General features: G+C 37.0%; 1 protein-coding gene across 2 annotated transcripts in view; it reads right to left on the reverse strand.

Annotated features, from left to right (window-relative positions):
* The window catches only part of ODAD2 (outer dynein arm docking complex subunit 2), a 183,632-nt gene that overhangs the window by 56,493 nt on the left and 110,193 nt on the right, over window positions 1-16,946 (reverse strand). The window lies entirely within an intron of this gene.

The following is a 16,946-nucleotide window of genomic DNA, read 5'->3' on the forward strand; positions in this document are numbered from 1 at the left end:
ACACGAACTTAGGAACACTATAGAGCACTTGGGTACTACATGCGGGTTCCATGTCAAATAGTGAAATCACCAACAAAACCCACAAAGATATTAAAAATTGGTTTTAAGTAGACTACAGAGTGGATGCTTATTAATAATATGAGAGCTAAAATGATAGAGTGTCATCTTTTTCAGCCCCAGCTGAGAACATGCATTTTGGATGACTCAAATTTTTCATCTCTGTGTTCATGTTCAAGAATGACCACAGAGGTGCTGTGAATATTGATTTGGGAATGACAAAGATTTTAGCAAGTAGGCAAAAATTCCCAAACCAAATACATGAAGAATATGGATTGATTGTGTATACTCTTTGGCGATTATGTTGCTTGCAGTCCAGTGGGCAGTGGGGGCATTAAGAAATACATATAATGGGGACACCTGGGAGGCCCAGTCTGTTAAGTGACAGACTTAGATTTGGCCCGGGTCATGATCTCAGGGTCATGAGATAGAGCCCTGCATTGTACTCCACACTCAGCCAGTAGTCTTCTCGAAGTTTCTCTCCCTATGCCCCTCCTCCCATTCTCTCTCTGAAATAAATAAATAAATCTTTAAAAAGAAAGAAATACATATAATGAACAGCACTAAGAGGAAAGATTCAAGGATGGCCCCCCAAGAGGATGTTTGTAAATGAAGTCTAAAAGGTGAGGAGTTACCAGTGTGAAGGGGGTTCAGGGTGGAGAAATCATCATGAAACAGACCTGAGAATGAGAGGAGGGAACTTTTTTTTTCTTTCTTAGCGCAGAGTAGCATAAATAAGAAAGGGAGAATAGGAGAAAATGAGACTTACTGAGATCTTGATGGGTCTTCACTGCATGCCTTGGTAGAAAGTATGGGGCACAAGAAAGCCACTGGAAAGGTTTAAGTGTGTGTGTAGTGGGGGGGGAGGGGATTTTATCAATTTTGTATCACCATAGATCTCTTAGAATTGGATTTGAGTTTGGGGCAAAGCCTGGTGCTTTGAGGCTGTTTCATGAAGTTCAAATAAGAGGTGGTAGAAGTTTGGAAGGAGGTTACGGTCTAGACCTGCAGGAAAGGGTGTGGATTTGTGTGTGCTGACTGGAGAAGATAAGGACCAGTGACTCAATGATGAGTCCCCTGTTTCTAGTTTGACTAATGGCGCTAATGTTGGAAAGAGAGGGTGTTGTTTTGTTTTCTTGGGGTGAGAAAGGATGGTACTTGATATCAGGGGCCCAAATTGGATGAATTGCTTGCAAAACCTTTATGCGGAGACAGCCAGAAGGAAGTCAGCTGGATATATGTGTTTGGAGCTCAGGAAAGGAAACCAGGATGGAGTCATAGATTTGGAAGTCGTCAGCATAAAGACTGTAACTGAAGTAATGCATGTGAGAGGTGGGGAGTGAGGGAAAAGCGGGCTCTCTGTGCCAGGGCTGCAAGTGTGGGCAGGAAAGGAATTTGTCAGAGGAACCTGAAAACAGATTGTTGCTCGGAAATGCTCACCTCCCCTAATGTATGATGGTGGCTGGTGATGTCCAATTATTTGGCTCCATACCTTTCTCAAGTAACAAAATTTAATATCTTTTGAATGCTAATTATATCTTGGGTACTTCTCATAAATTGTTAGATATTATTTCCATTTTATATTAAAAAAACTGAGGTTTCAAAGATGTTGAACCACATAGACTGTATCCCTCAAGGGGCCATGTTATAGTAAAACTTAGTGAACTTTATAATCATAAATCTTAACATCTCATCCCCATAACCTCCAAATTCTTCCACTGCTCTTCCCTGCCCTTAGGATAAAATCCAAACTCCACATGATGTTTGTGCCCCTGGCTTCCTTGTCTCACCTTCTATGCCTTGATCCCCCTTCTCTAACCACACACACAAGCCCTAAGACAGGGTCTCCCCACCCCCAACCCTGGAGTTAATAATCAGAATTCCAACACTCATTTTCTGAGAATATGGTTCATTAAGTCTGGGGTAGGGCCTATAATTTTTTTTTTTTAATTTAAAAAACCTCTCCTGTGATTCTAAACTTTAGCCAGTATTGGGAACATTGCTTATACATCAGTCCTTCAAGTTCATGTCCTCAAACATGCCACTTGCAGATCTCCATGTCTTTGCATATGGCTTTTTGGTCTATTCTCCCACTAGTTTGGGACTTTCCATGTGGTCTCAGCTACTGACTAAGGTACGATTCCCTTTAAGGAGCTTCCTTGAACTTCGAGTGTGGGTTGAGCTGTTCTATATTATAGTACTTCCTACTGTCTGCCATAGTGGCTTGTTTATTTGCCTTTGACCTAGAACATACATTCCAGGAGGGCAGGGACACTTTTCTGTCTTGTTTATTGTTGTATGCCCAGTTTCTTTGAAAGTTTCTATGCCAGTTTCTAGAAACGACACTGACTTAAGTTGTAAACTCACAGCTACAAAAGGAAGCTTTTGCCAAGGACATAACAAGCCAAACCAAACCAAAGTTCTGGTGTATGGTGAATGATAGACTCCAGGCAGGCTCATCCCAAATATAAGTAGAAAGCATCTTCTCCACAACACGCTTCCTCTCCTGATTGCTATGAGACATGTGTAAGCAATATTACTGGCCCTTGCTCTCAGTATCACATTTAAATACAATCTCTGCTAAGACAAACTTTTATATTCTGATGTATTAATAAAATTATTTTGAAAATATTTGCCATTTTCTCTAAAATTCTACAATAAAGCTTTTTATATAAAACAAAAGGAATGATACTTTCAATTGTCTTCTACACTGCCACCTTACTACACTTCTGTACACTAGGATGCAACCAAATCAAAAGATTGAAAGAGTTAATCTATTAACCTTCAGTCAAATAGCCCACATAATTTAGTCCAAACGGCCCTTTTGAAGCACTTAGTGCTTAGCTGCTTAGCAGTAGTTGTTGTAGTACTCTTTCCATGTTGTAGATGAGGAAAATCGTAGAGAAATAAATTAATATGTGACAAGTGAAATGAAAAATGGTGGAGAAGAATCTGAATCCATGTCTGTCTGACCCCAAAGCCACTCCACAATACTGCAATTATGTGAATCCCGACCACACACTCGGCCCAGGTGAAATAAAATTCATAATCCTAACCATATCCTTGGTCCAGATGCACATGGAAACTCAAAGGGAAAAAAATGGCTTTTAGAATTTCAGGTAACTTCAAAATGTAGCCCCTGAACTCCACTTTTCAGATGATGTTATTTGTGTCAGTAAGCTGTCAGTTAAGGAATTACAAAACAAATTCTTTTTCTCAAGAAAGACTGGAGAAATTTCTGGAAGACGATGGTGGCATATTCTTTGAATCTCCCTAAGAAAACAGAGAAATTAGTGGCAGCAAAATAAAAACACAGAAATGCTAGGGGAGAAGTTATCTTTATGGACCCTCAAGCACAAACAGATTGGGACAAACTACCAAAGCTACATGGTCTAAGAAATCAGCAGACTTCAGAGAGAAGGCAAAATGACTTGTGAAGGCTGTACAACCAGGGAGCTCAGTCTGCCATTAGGTCTCCCTGGAAAGTTCTGGAAAGCTCAGGAATAGCACAGTGGACTTACCAGGCTCTGATAAATGGGTAAGACCAAAATGCCCCCAGGTTTGACAGTGCTGGAGCATTCTATGGTCTGAGTTCTCTGCATTCGCAGTACTACCAACTGAAGGCTCCTTCTGGGTTGAAGCCCCATACCGAAGAGGAACTCCTGGGAGTTGCATCCAAACAGAACAAGGCAAGGACAATGGGATGAAGGAATGATAGAGTTCAGGTAAAAAGAGAGGAGAGGAGCAAAGGAGTCTGAGTCTACTCTCCATCCTTGGGAAAATAACAGAAGTGGGATCTTGAGAAGCATGAAATTAGAAATGAAACTCTGGCCCACATCTCCCTCCTAAAACAACATGAGAACTTTTTTCACTTAAAAATGAGCAAAACAAAAAGACCATGGTCAATTTCCATATAGAATTATTATAAGAAAAAGTATTAGCTGAAAGAAGATCACAGAAGCAATGGAAAGAAAATATCAATTAGAATTATCAAAGCTCATAAGTTAAGTGATTAATCAAGAAAAAAAAAACCAGTTTTTAAAGGCAGGTGAAACCCATCCACAAAGAATTAGAAATGGAAGAAAAATTCATTTTGAAAATGAAAAGCAAATTAGAAGAAGTACAAAAATGAGCATACATAATGGGTAATATCTTTAAATAAATAGGATATGTGAAGAATCTGAAATGATGGGGAGAAAGATAACAAAAAATTCAAAGACTAGGCAGAGAAAATAGCATGCATATAGTGAGTTCTTAAGAAGGAAACAAAGCAATATAATAGAGCAAAATTTTAAAGCTATGATTCAAAACTCTCTCTTGAAATAAATAAAACCTGAGAGTATATTTAAAATTCACCCTCTATACCTGGGGAAATAGGCCCAAGAATGTGCTAACATAGAGAAATATTCTAGTACAACTGCTGGACATTAATAAAAAAGAAAAAAACATTTGCTCATCTAGGCAAAAAGACCAAGTTGCTTGTCAGGGAAAGGATAAGATAATATCTTAAGCCTTTTCAGCAGCAGTGTTTTTATGCAGAGGGAAAGGGAGTAATGTATGTAAGCAACCTCTAGAGAAAATGTGAATCAATGTTCTAGTATCCAGCCCAAATGACCTCCAACTATTAAACTGTTATAAACATGGAAGACTCCAGGGGATGTGTTAACACAGGCCCTTCTGAGAAATCAACTCAAAATTGACTATCAGCTCTACTAAGAGATTAGAAAGACATCAACAAAAGGATGGCAGGTTTCCTAAAATGCCCTTCTGGCTTCATTTCCTTCTGGATGAGGTTCAAATCATTAGCATGATTGAAGTATTTTCCCAGTTTGGCTCAACCTCACCCTCTGGTCATGTTGCACATTGTACCCCCCCCCCCTTTGTAAAAGATTTTATTTATTTATTTGAAAGAGAGAGAATGAGAGAGAGAGAGAGAGCATGAGAAGAGGGAGGGTCAGAGGGAGAAGCAGGCTCCCTGCCAACCAGGGAGCCCGATGTGGGACTGGATCCTGGGACTCCAGGATCATGAGCTAAGCTGAAGGCAGTGGCTTAACCAACTGAGCCACCCAGACACCCCCATTGTATCATTTTATATAAACTATATTGCAGTCCCTAGGATTACTGGTATTCCCTAAAGTGCCATGTTTTTGTACATCTTTGACTACATCATTTTCTTTACCTGGGTGCTCTTCTAAACTCCTAGAAATTCCTACTCAGTCCTGAACTGACTCCTTTTAATAGTAGCTTAAATAACATTTCCTCCAAAAAATCCACTCCCCTCCCCTTCTCAGTATGGTTCACTCCCTCCCCTGCACATTCCTATAGATGTTTTTCTCTAAAATTCATTCCCTCATTCTCTCATATTTGCCAAGGCTTGATTTTGTTTGGGTGTCTAACTCTTACACAGAAGCACCTGCAAAAAGTGCTTCCATACCCTGGAGGTAAAACTCAACTGGCTTAAGCCTATCTCAGAAGTCTCATTCCCTCTACCATTGTTTGTTTAGTGGAGGGCTAGATACGGCCCAATGGTGGCCAGAGAGTTCTGAGATGATGTCTCCTAGAAACTTTCTAGAAGTTTTAAGGACTAATCACAGGACACACTGATAATGGCAGAGAAGAAAGAAGAAAATAGCCTGGGGTCTTTGATGACATTGTTGAGCTGTTGAATCAACCAGGCCCAAAATCTGCTTTGTCCATTTAAAACCAAAGGCAACCTGTAGCCACATTTTTCATTGTATTGTAATTGTTTTCTACTGGGTCCTTTCCCTATGAATTTGTAAGCTCTTCAAGAACAGAGCCTCCTGGTCTTGTTCTTTGACTCTCATTTGGAATATAGTCTGGTGTGTGTTACACAGTAGACTCCAATAAATGTTTGCTGAATTGTGAAAAAGTAAAAGTAATGAGGGGACTATGACTTTAAGACCCTTGGCCACAGTCCCAAGTGCTAAAAAAAAAAAAAAATTAATTATGTATTAATAATGTAACTATGTAAAAGAAATATAAATGGGTAAGGCCAATTCAACCCCATAGTCCAGTGACTTCCTGGTTGTCTCACTGCTTTATCAGTAGAGACAGTGAGTCACAGCACTGGGGACGTACTGGGAGAAGTAACAAAAGTGATCACATCTGCTTCTGCTCCAAGAACTTCCTAAGGTGCATGGTATGAGATAGAGGAAGCCAAAGTCGCAATGAGATCATGGGCATGGCTCACCGAGGTGTTGTAATGTTTACAATCTGGGACAGTGAAATGTTAGACTCAAACCCACGGGTCCTGTCAAAGTTTGTTTATTTGTTTGGAAGGTGAGACATCTCTCTTTCTCTCTCCCCTCTTTTAACTTTTTAGATTTAAAGATTCTAAACACATGACATCTTGCCTCACATAGTTTCTATGGAAAGGGAGACAGTATATTTGAGGATGGAAAAAGTAATTATTCTGCCAAAACTGTCTTTCACTAATGCTAAACGACTGGGCATATTCAACACATTTTCCACCTTCTCACATATCTTAAAAACTAGTCTTTGCCAATTCGCCACTGGTGCGATACTTGTTGTGCACAATTCAAATTTTCATCTTTAGTGCAAACCCCCCCAGATAGAATAATAATAGTAATAATAATGACAACAGTCCAGCGTTTTACAATTTACAAAGGCCTTCCATATAGGTATCTCTTCAGATCCTCACACCTCTGCCTTCGGGAGGCATGAAATCCCCATTTTACAGATGGGAAGGGTCAAGGTTTATGAATAATTAGTAACAAAACTAAAAATTAACCTTATGTTGCCCAATTTCTCATTTTCGCTCTATACTGTGTGCTTAGACTTGGAAGTGCCAAGAATTTGATTTACCGGATTAGACCTAGTTTATAAACAGAAGACTCTTCACAATTTAGAGGGCTAATATTTCCAAAGAGATGAAGCTATTTTGCCAATGACAGTTCATGAGACAAACAAAAACAGTAACTGAAAGAGAGAATATGAAGCACCTTTATACTGTTATTCAAGTAAAGCTGGAATGGGTGAATAAATAGGAAAATGTGTCACATTCAAATTAACCAAAATCAAGTCAAATACACAAAATAGGACCAAAAATGTAAAGTAACAAAATACTTTTGGTTAAAATTCAACTAATAGGAAAATATTAAGGCCTTATTTACAGGATGATGAATAAAACAGAAAATTGGATGTTTTGGCATAGAGCAATTAAACTAATGGGTATGAAATTCCTTCTTTTGCCTCCAGCGAAAAGAACTGGCAGTTTTCTGATGAGGTGAGATATACATAATGCAACTTTAAAGCACATACAAGGCAAGCGTAACATGACTTAAGAACAAAAATTTTTAACCAGAAGGGCTATAAAAACACTGTTTTGTGCCATACAGAGACCATACAATGCATAATACAGTATTTGAAAAAGATTTAAATTTAGCACATTGCATATAAAAAATTCCAAAAATGCTACATTCACATTGGAACAGCATGTCAGAGAAACCAAAACTGAACTGGCAAATCTTGTCCTAAAAATATATTCGTTCTATCAAATACTTTTAAAATTCTAAATACAACATATATACAGAAGAATAGACCGTTTGTCTAGCTCTATTACAGTAAGATCCTTGTTCTGTTTCTAGGAGTTAACAAGTCCCACAGCTTAAAACAAATTACTGATTTAGAACTATCTTACATTTTCAAATGTAGTTCTTCAAAAATCAGAGTTAGGATATCATTTATTACCTTTTTCATTCTGAACTGAAGGAAAAGTAAATTAATTTCAGGTAAAATAAATGAATCAATACTCAGAGTGTAGACTTACATAGGTGAAAATGCATTGTACTCCGAGGGTAGCTTTATCAAATAAAATCGCAAAAAAATAAAGAGAATAAATGTAATGGTTCTGATTTTCTTTACTTCTCTAGCCTAATTTAAGATAATTTTCTTAGGCATCATAGAGAACTGTGATTTTTTCCATTTTACTATGTCCTGTGTTGATACCGTTTTAGATACAATATTCTGTTAATGAGGAGGTCTACATAGTGAGAAATATTGTGTTCACAGAGGTTTAGAGAGTTAATTAAATGACATTCTTAACCAATGATGTCTTTTTTTTTTTTTTAAGATTTTATTTATTTATTTGACAGAACAGCGAGGGGAGGAGCACAAGCAGGGTGAGTGGAAGAGGGAGAAGAATGCTGCCCACCAAGCAGGGAGCCCGATGTGGGGCTCTATCCCAGGACCCTGGGATCATGACCTGAGGAAGAAAGCAGATGCTTAATGACAGAGCCACCCAGTTGCCCCACCAATGCTGTCTTTGAAAAAAGTGTATAAATAGTACAAGGAGCTGATCAAATGTAAGTCATTTTATTATGAAATAGCTATTACATAGATCTGCGTGTGCCTATATCTATGCATATATGTATATATATTGAATTTTTTTTTTTGATTTGTTGGTCTACTCTTTTCATTTCATGGGTATAGGTCTGTGATTCATCAGTCTTACACAATTCACAGCGCTCACTACAGCACATACCTTCCCAATCAATGTCCATGATCCAGCCACCCTATCCCTCTTGCCCACCTCCACTCCAGCAACCCTCATTTTGTTTCCTGATATTAAAAGTTTCCTATGATTTGTCTCAATCTCTGGTTTTGTCTTATTTCATTTTTCCCTCCCTTCCCCTATGATCCTCTGTCTTGTCTCTCCAATTCCTCATACAGTGAGGTTATACTCTAGTTGTCTTTTTCTGATTGACTTATTTCATTCAGTGTAAAACCCTCTAGTTCCATACACATCATTGCAAATGACAAAATTTCATTTTTTGATGATGGCATAATACTGATTGGCTATTGTGGACATTGCCTTTATAAACATTGGATGCATAAAGCCCTTCGGTTCACTACATTTGCAATTGCTGGGTCATAGGTAGTAATATTTTCGACTTTTTGAGGAATTTCCATACTGTTTTTCAGAGTGTCTGCACCACCTTGCATTCCCAACAACAGTGTAGGAGGGTTGCCATTTCTCCACAACCTGGAAAACAGCTGTCATTTCCACAATTGTTAATTTTAGATCTTCTGACTGGTGTGAGTTGGTATCTCATTGTGGTTTTGATTTGTATTTCCCTGATGCCGAGTGATGTTGAGCACTTTGTTACCTATTTGCCATTTGGATGACTTCTTTGCAGAAACGTCTGTTCATGTCTTCTGCCCATTTCCTGATTGGATTATTTTTTCTTTGAGTGTTGAGATTAATAAGTTCTTTATAGATTTTGGATATTAGCCCTTTATCTGATATGTCATTTGCAAATATCTTCTCCCATTCTGTCAATTGTCTTTTGGTTTTGTTGACTGTTTCCTTTGCTGTGCAAAATCTTTTAATCTTGATGAAGTCACAGTAGTTCGTTTTTGCCCTTGTTCCCCTTGCCTTTAGCGATATTTCTAGGAAGAAGTTACTGAGGCTGAGGTTGAAGAGTTTGCTTCCTATGTTGTCCTCAAGGATTCTGACAAATTCCTGTCTCACATTGAGGTCTTTCACCCATTTTGAGTCTATTTTTGTGTGTGGTGTAAGGAAATGATCCAGTTTCATTCTTCTGCATGAGGCTGTCCAATTTTTCCAACATCATTTGTTGAAGAGACTTTTTTTCTATTGCATATTCTTCCCTGCTTTGTTGAAGATTAGTTGACCGCAGAGTTGAGGGTCCATTTCCAGGCTCTCTATTCTGTTCCATTGATCTGCATATCCGTTTTTGTGCCAGTAACCATACTGTCTTGATGATTACAGCTTTGTAGTAGAGCTTGGAGTCCGGAACAGCGATGCCACAAGCTTTGGTTTTCTTTTTCAACATTCTTCTAGGCATTCAGGGTCTTTTCTGGTTCCAAACAAATTTTAGGATTATGTGTTCCATTCCTTTGAAAAAAGTTGATGGTGTTTTGATAGAGATTGCATTAAATGTATAGATTGCTCTATGTAGCATAAACATTTTCACAATATTGGTTCTTCCAATGGAATGTTTTTCCATTTCTTTGTATCTTCCTCAATTTCCTTCATGAGTATTCTACAGTTTTCTGAGTACAGATTCTTTGCCTCTTTGGTTAGGCTTATTGCTAGGTACCTTATCATTTGGGGTGCAATTTAAATGGGATCAACTCCTTAATTTCTCTTTCTTCTCTCTTGCTGTTGGTGTATAGAAATGCAACTGCTTTCTGTGCATTGATTTTATATCCTGACATTTTAATGAATTCCTGTATGAGTTCTAGCAGTTTTGGAATGGAGTCTTTTGGGTTTTCCGCAAAAAGTATCATATCATCTGCAAAGAGTGAGAGTTTGTCTTCTTTGCTGATTCAGATGCCTTTTATTTCTTTTTGTTGTCTGATTGCTGAGGCTAGGACTTCTAGTACTGTGTTGAATAGCAGTGGTGAGAGTGGCCATCCCTGCCTTAAGGGAAAAGCTATCAGTTTTTCTGCAGTGAGAATGATATTTGCTGTGGGTTTTTCATAGATGACTTTTAAGATATTGAGGTATGTACACTCTATCCCTACACTCTGAAGAGTTTTGATCAAGAAAGGATGCTGTACTTTGTCAGATGGTTTTTCTGCATCTATACAGAGTATCATATGGTTCTTGTTCTTTCTTTTATTAATATATTGTATCATATTGACTGATTTGTGGATATTGAACCAGTAAAGAATCCCACTTGGTCATGGTGAATAATTCTTTTAATATACTGTTGGATCCTATTGGCTAGTATTTTGGTGAAAATTTTTGCATCCATGTTCATCAGGGATATTGGTATAGAAGTCTTCTTTTTGATGGCATCTTTGTCTGGTTTGGGGATCAAGGTAATGCTGGCCTCATAAAATGAGTTTGGAAGTTTTGCATTTCTATTTTTTGAAACAGTTTCACAAGAATAGATATTAATTCTTCTTTAAATGTTTGGTAGAATTACCCTGGGAAGCCATCTGGCTCTGGGTTCTTGTTTGTTGGGAGATTTTTTGATGACTGCTTCGATCTCCTTACTAGTTATGGGTCTGTTCAGGTTTTCTGTTTCTTCCTGGTTCAGTTTTGGTAATTTATATATCTCTGGGAATGTATCTATTTCTTCCAGATTGTCAAATTTGCTGGTGTATAGATGTTCATAATATGTTCTTATAATTGTTTGTATTTCTTTGGTATTGGTTGTGATCTCTCCTCTTTCATTCATGATTTTATTAATTTGGGTCCTTTCTCTTTTCTTTTGGTAACTCTGGCCAAGACTTTATCAATCTTATTAAGTATTTCAAAGAAGCTGCTCCTGGTGTCTTTGATCTGTTCTACTGTTCTTTTGGTTTCTATTTCATTGGTTTCTGCTCTGATCTTTATTATTTCTCTTCTCCTGCTGGGTTTCGGCTTTCTTTGCTGTCCTTTCTCCAGCTCCTGTAGGTGTAGGGTTAGGTTGTATACTTGAGATCTTTTTTGTTTCTTGAGAAAGGCTTGTATTGCTATATACTTTCCTCTCAGGACCACCTTTGCTGCATCCCAAAGATTTTGAACAATTGTATCTTCATTTTCATATGTTTCCATGATTTTTAAAAATTCTTTAATTTCCTAGTTGACCTACTCATTCTTTAGTAGGATGCTTTTTAACCTCCATGTATTTGAGTTCTAATTTTCCTCTTGTGACTGAGTTCTAGTTTCAAGGTATTGTGGTCTGAAAACATAAGGGGATGATCGCAATCTTTTGGTGCCAGTTGAGATATGATTTGTGACCCAGGATGTGATTTGTTCTGGTGAATGTTCCATGTGCACTAGAGAAGAATGTGTATTCTGTTGCTTTGGGATGGAATGTTCTGAATATATCTGTGAAGTTCATCTGGTCCAGTGTGTCATTTAAAGCCTTTATTTCCTTGTTGATCTTTTGCTTAAATGATCTGTCCATGTCAGTAAAGGGTTTGTTAAAGTCCCCTACTATTAGTTTATTGTTGATGTGATTCTTTGATTTTGTTATTAATTGGTTTATATAGTTGACTGCTCCCATATTGGGGCATAGATATTTACAATTGTTAGATCTTCTTGTACAGACACTTTAAGTGTGTTATAGTGTCCTTCCACATCTCTTATTATAGTCTTTGGTTTAAAATCTAATTTGTCTGATATAGGGATTGCCACCCCAGATTTCCTTTGATGTCCATTAGCATGGTAAATTGTTTTCCACCCCCTTACTCTAAATCTGGAGGTGTCTTTGGGTCTAAAATGAGTTTCTTGTAGACAGCATATTGGTGGGTCTTGTTTTTTCAACCATTCTGATACCGTGTGTCTTTTGATTGGAATTTTGCTCATTTACACTCAGGGTAACTTTTGAAAGATATGAATTTAGTGCCATTGTATTGCCTATATAAGGTGACTGTTACTGTATCTTGTCTCTCTTCCTTTCCAGTCTGTGTTACTTTTAGGTTCTCTCTTTGCTTAGAGGACCCCTTTCAATATTTCTTGTGGGGTTGGTTTGGTGTTTGCAAGTTCTTTTAGTTTTTATTTGTCCTGGAAGTTTTGTTTTGTGTTGTTTTGTTTTGATCTCTCCTTCTATTTTTCATGGCAGCCTAGCTGGATATAGTATTCTTGGCTCCATATTTTTCTTGTGTAGTGTTCTGAATATATCATGCCAGTTATTTCTGGCCTGCCAGGTCTCTGTGGAGGTCTGCTGCCAGTCTAATGTTTCTACTGTTATAGGTTACAGATCTTTTGTCTCAGGCTGCTTTCAGGATTTTCTCCTTGTCTCTGAGATTTGTAAGTTTTACTATTAGATGTTGTGGTTGCCATATTTTTATTGATATTGAGGGGGATTCTCTGTGCCTCCTGGATTTTTATGCCTATTTCCTTCCCCAAATTAGGGAAGTTCTCTGGTATAATTTGCTTCAATATACCTTCTGCCCCCCCCCTTCTTTTTCTTCTGGGTTCCCAATTATTCCAATACTGCTTTGTCTTATGGTGTCACTTATGTCTCGAATTCTCCCCCTCATAATCTAGTAGTTGTTTATTTCTCTTTTTCTTAACTTCTTTATTCTCCATCATTTGGTCTTCTGTATCACAAATTCTGTCTTCTGTCTCATTTATCCTAACAGTCAGAGCCTCCATTTTTTATTGCACCTCATTAATAGCTTTTATCATTTTGACTTGGTTGTATTTTAGTTCTTTTATTACTCCAGAAAGGGATTCTTTAGTTTCTTCCTTGCTTTTTTTCACACCCAGCAATATCTTTATAATCATCATTCTGAACTCTAGTTCTGACATTTTATTAATATCCATATTAATTAGGTCCCTGGCAGTCAGTACTGCCTCTTGTTCTTTTTCTTTAGGTGGGTTCCTCCATTTTGTTATTTTGTCCAGAAAAGAATAGAAGAATTAGAGAACAAAATACTAAAAGGGTAACAATGACCCCAGAAAAAAATACACTACACAAATCAGAAAAGACCTGAAACTGGGGAGGGTGGTTGTGGGAGAAAGGAAAAAAAGAAAGGAAGAAAGATGATCAGGATGGCGAAGATAACAGAGCCACACACTAGAGTTTGGGTGTATTTTGGTCTTTTAGAAGAAACTGCCTCCCAAAAACTGAAAGAAAAACTTATATAAATATACAAAAATAAGGATAAATATGACAAAGGGATGGAATATGACTGTAATGATGAAAATTTAAAAGTATTTTAAAGAAGGAATTGGTAAATTGGTTGATAAAATAAAGAAAGAAAAAAGAAAGGGAGAATGTGATCTGGCAGGAGTCTAGAAAAAGTCATTCACTAGATTTAGGATATTTTGGTCTGTTAGAAAAAACTGTATTCCAAAATTTTGAGAGAAAGAAAGAAAGAAAGATAGATATGTGTGTGTGTGTGTGTGTGTGTGTATCTATATCTATCTATATATATATCTATATATATAAGGTTAAATACAATGGAGGGATAGAATATGACTGTAAAAATGAAAACTAAAAAAGATTTTAGGAAAGGAATTTATAAGATGTTGGCTAAAATAGGAAAGAAAAATTCAAGAAAAAATTAGAAAAATTAAAAATTAAAAATTATTTAAAAATTAATTTAATTAAAAAATTAAAAATTAAAAGAATTAATTTTGAAAGACTAAAGAATCATGGGGGAAACATGAATTTTGTGTGCTGTATTCCCATAGTACTGACGTTTTGCAGTTCTCATTCTCACACTTGGCCACTAGAGCAACATCCATCCATGAAGCAGACTTCTACAAGTTCCAATTTTGTGCTCCGCTGCTCTGTCACTTGCTGGTAGCTTGCTGACAGAGGCTCCCCCCACACCATGGTCTGTCTTCCCAAATGTCACCCCTGATTCACTTCTCCACATGTCCTATGTTCCAGAAAGTGGTTGCTTTTCTGTTCATAGAATTGCTGCTCTTCTTTTCTTTGATCTCCTGTTGAGTTTGTAGGTGTCCAGAATGGTTTGATAACTCTAGCTAAATTCCTGGGACTGACAAAATTTAGGTCTCTAGCTAAATTCCTGGGACTAGACAAAATTTAGGTCTCCTACTCCTCTGCCATCTTGCTCCTCCCCTTACTTAATTTTTAAATTTTAAATATATTGGGAACTTTTTCCCACTTGTACTCAATAACACACAGATTAAAATGAGTAAAGCAGTTTCAGGTCAAGATCCAGTCAGATGCCTCCAAAGAGCAAATTGTGTGGACCAGCCTAAGAACAACACTTGAGACCATAATATTGACAGAAAAAAAGTCTAACTATATGAAATACTGTACTCTAAAAGACCCAATAGTCTTCCATTTATGGAGAGCCTGTTTTCTAAAAGTTTACTTGTTGGGTCTATTACATCACATTTTTTCTGTAAATATATGGTTAATATCTCAGTTTGACAAATAACAATCCATTTAACTCATAATGAACCTAAAATATAACATACTAACTATAACCAATCCTCATTTTCACGCATGTTCTAATATTTGAAGCCAGATATCTTGTCTCCCTCATCTTCTGTGATGTGTATTTTTAACCAATTTTCATGTGAAATGATTTTCTTAGGTCTCCCCTCTCTGTTATCAAAGTTTCTCTTAAAACACACCCAGAGTTTAACACAATTCCAGATGTGGTCTGACTAGAGCAGAGCACATTGGAATTCTTATCTTTCATGAATTAGACACATTACTTCTGCTAGTGTGGCCAACCACATGCACTATTGCAGGAATTACATTACCCTATTTGTTCACATTAAGCTTTGAAGTCAGTCCAAATACCTATATCTTTTCTAAGTGAATTATTATGCAGCCAGTACTCCCACATCCTGCATTTATGGGATTTTCAACTTCCTTTTATTGCATAAATTGGATTGAACAATTTTCATATAAAATAGATAAGATTTTAGATGTAAATTTCACTTTGTAAAAGAAAATTTCTTTTTTTTATTTTTAAAGATTTTATTTATTTATTTGACAGAGAGAGAGCTCACAAGTAGGCAGAGAGGCAGGCAGAGAGAAAGGAGGAAGCAGGCTCCCTGCTGAGCAGAGAGCCCGATGCGGGGCTCGATCCCAGGACCCTGGGATCATGACCTGAGCCGAAGGCAGAGGCTTTTAACCCACTGAGCCACTAGGCGCCCCTATAAAAGAAAATTTCTATGTAAAACTTAGAGAAACTAAGCAAGCCACCTGGCTATTTTGAGGTAACTAGTTTATCTACTAGTTAAGCATTCTTACATTTTAAAAAATTCCTTAGGGAGATATAAAATATAGTTTTTGAGGCAGTAGTTCTCACACTGTGTTGTACATTAGGATTCCAAAGGAAATTTTTAACTTTCTCTAAGCTCAGGTTGGACCTCATACCAATTAAATCAAAATTATCGTGGTGGGGATCCAGCATCCATACATAGCTCTAGGTGGCCCCAATATATACCAAAGTTTGAAAACCACTGGTTTAAAAGTTTAAGTCATATGGTGAGAATACCTGGGGGCACATTCCAGTTTCATCATTATTAGCTATAAGACTTTGAGCAAGCTATGTAACTTTGCTAAGCTTCTCTTTTATCATCTCTGAAATGGAGCTAATATTATTTCTCTCTTGAGGGTTGTTAAAAGGATACATATAAAACATATAACAAGGTGCTTGGCATATTATAATGGCTATTCCTACTGTTATATTTTCTAATATTTTGATAGTTTGCATAACAAAATATCAAATTAAGGAATAACCACTTGGAATTTATTTGATTTCACAAGTCATTTACCCTTATGAATATATTCAATATACATAGCTCAGCAACACATTTAGTACATGTTCAGTCCTGTTTAAAACCCAAACAATGAGTTGGGTTTTACAGTACATTCTTGATTATTATTAGATAATAAATCTATGTTTATTTATATCATTAAAACCACTTTCATTCATGCATTCATTCATTTGGCAAATTAGGACCCTCAGAAATATTAAGATATTATTTTATGTTGTAGGATTCAAAATAAATAATTTAGTTTCACATTATAATCACGTGGAGTAATTTTTTAAAAGATTTATGTATTTATTTTAGAGACAGAGAGCAAAAGAAAGAGGGTGCACATGTGGGGTGGGGCATTGGGGAGAGGGAGAGGGAGAGAGAGAATCTCAAGCAGATTCCCTACTGAGGACAGAGCCCCGTCCTAGGATTTTGTGATCATGACCTGAGATGAACTCAAGAGTCAGACGCTTAACTGACTGACTTACCTAGGCGCCCCACCTGGAGAGGTTTCTTTTTTTTTTTAGCAGTATGAATGCCTAGACCTCAATTTCAATATATAGAATATATATAGAATGGGGATGGGGCTCTTACATAAGAATATATTTTTTAAAACTCTTGAAGGTAAGGTGTATCTAGAATAGAGAATAATTGATGTGCACAAATCAGATTGTGTTGTTATTAC

The sequence above is a fragment of the Neovison vison genome, chromosome 12, assembly GCF_020171115.1.
Source record: "Neovison vison isolate M4711 chromosome 12, ASM_NN_V1, whole genome shotgun sequence".
In the NCBI taxonomy this organism is placed as follows: domain Eukaryota; kingdom Metazoa; phylum Chordata; class Mammalia; order Carnivora; family Mustelidae; genus Neogale; species Neogale vison.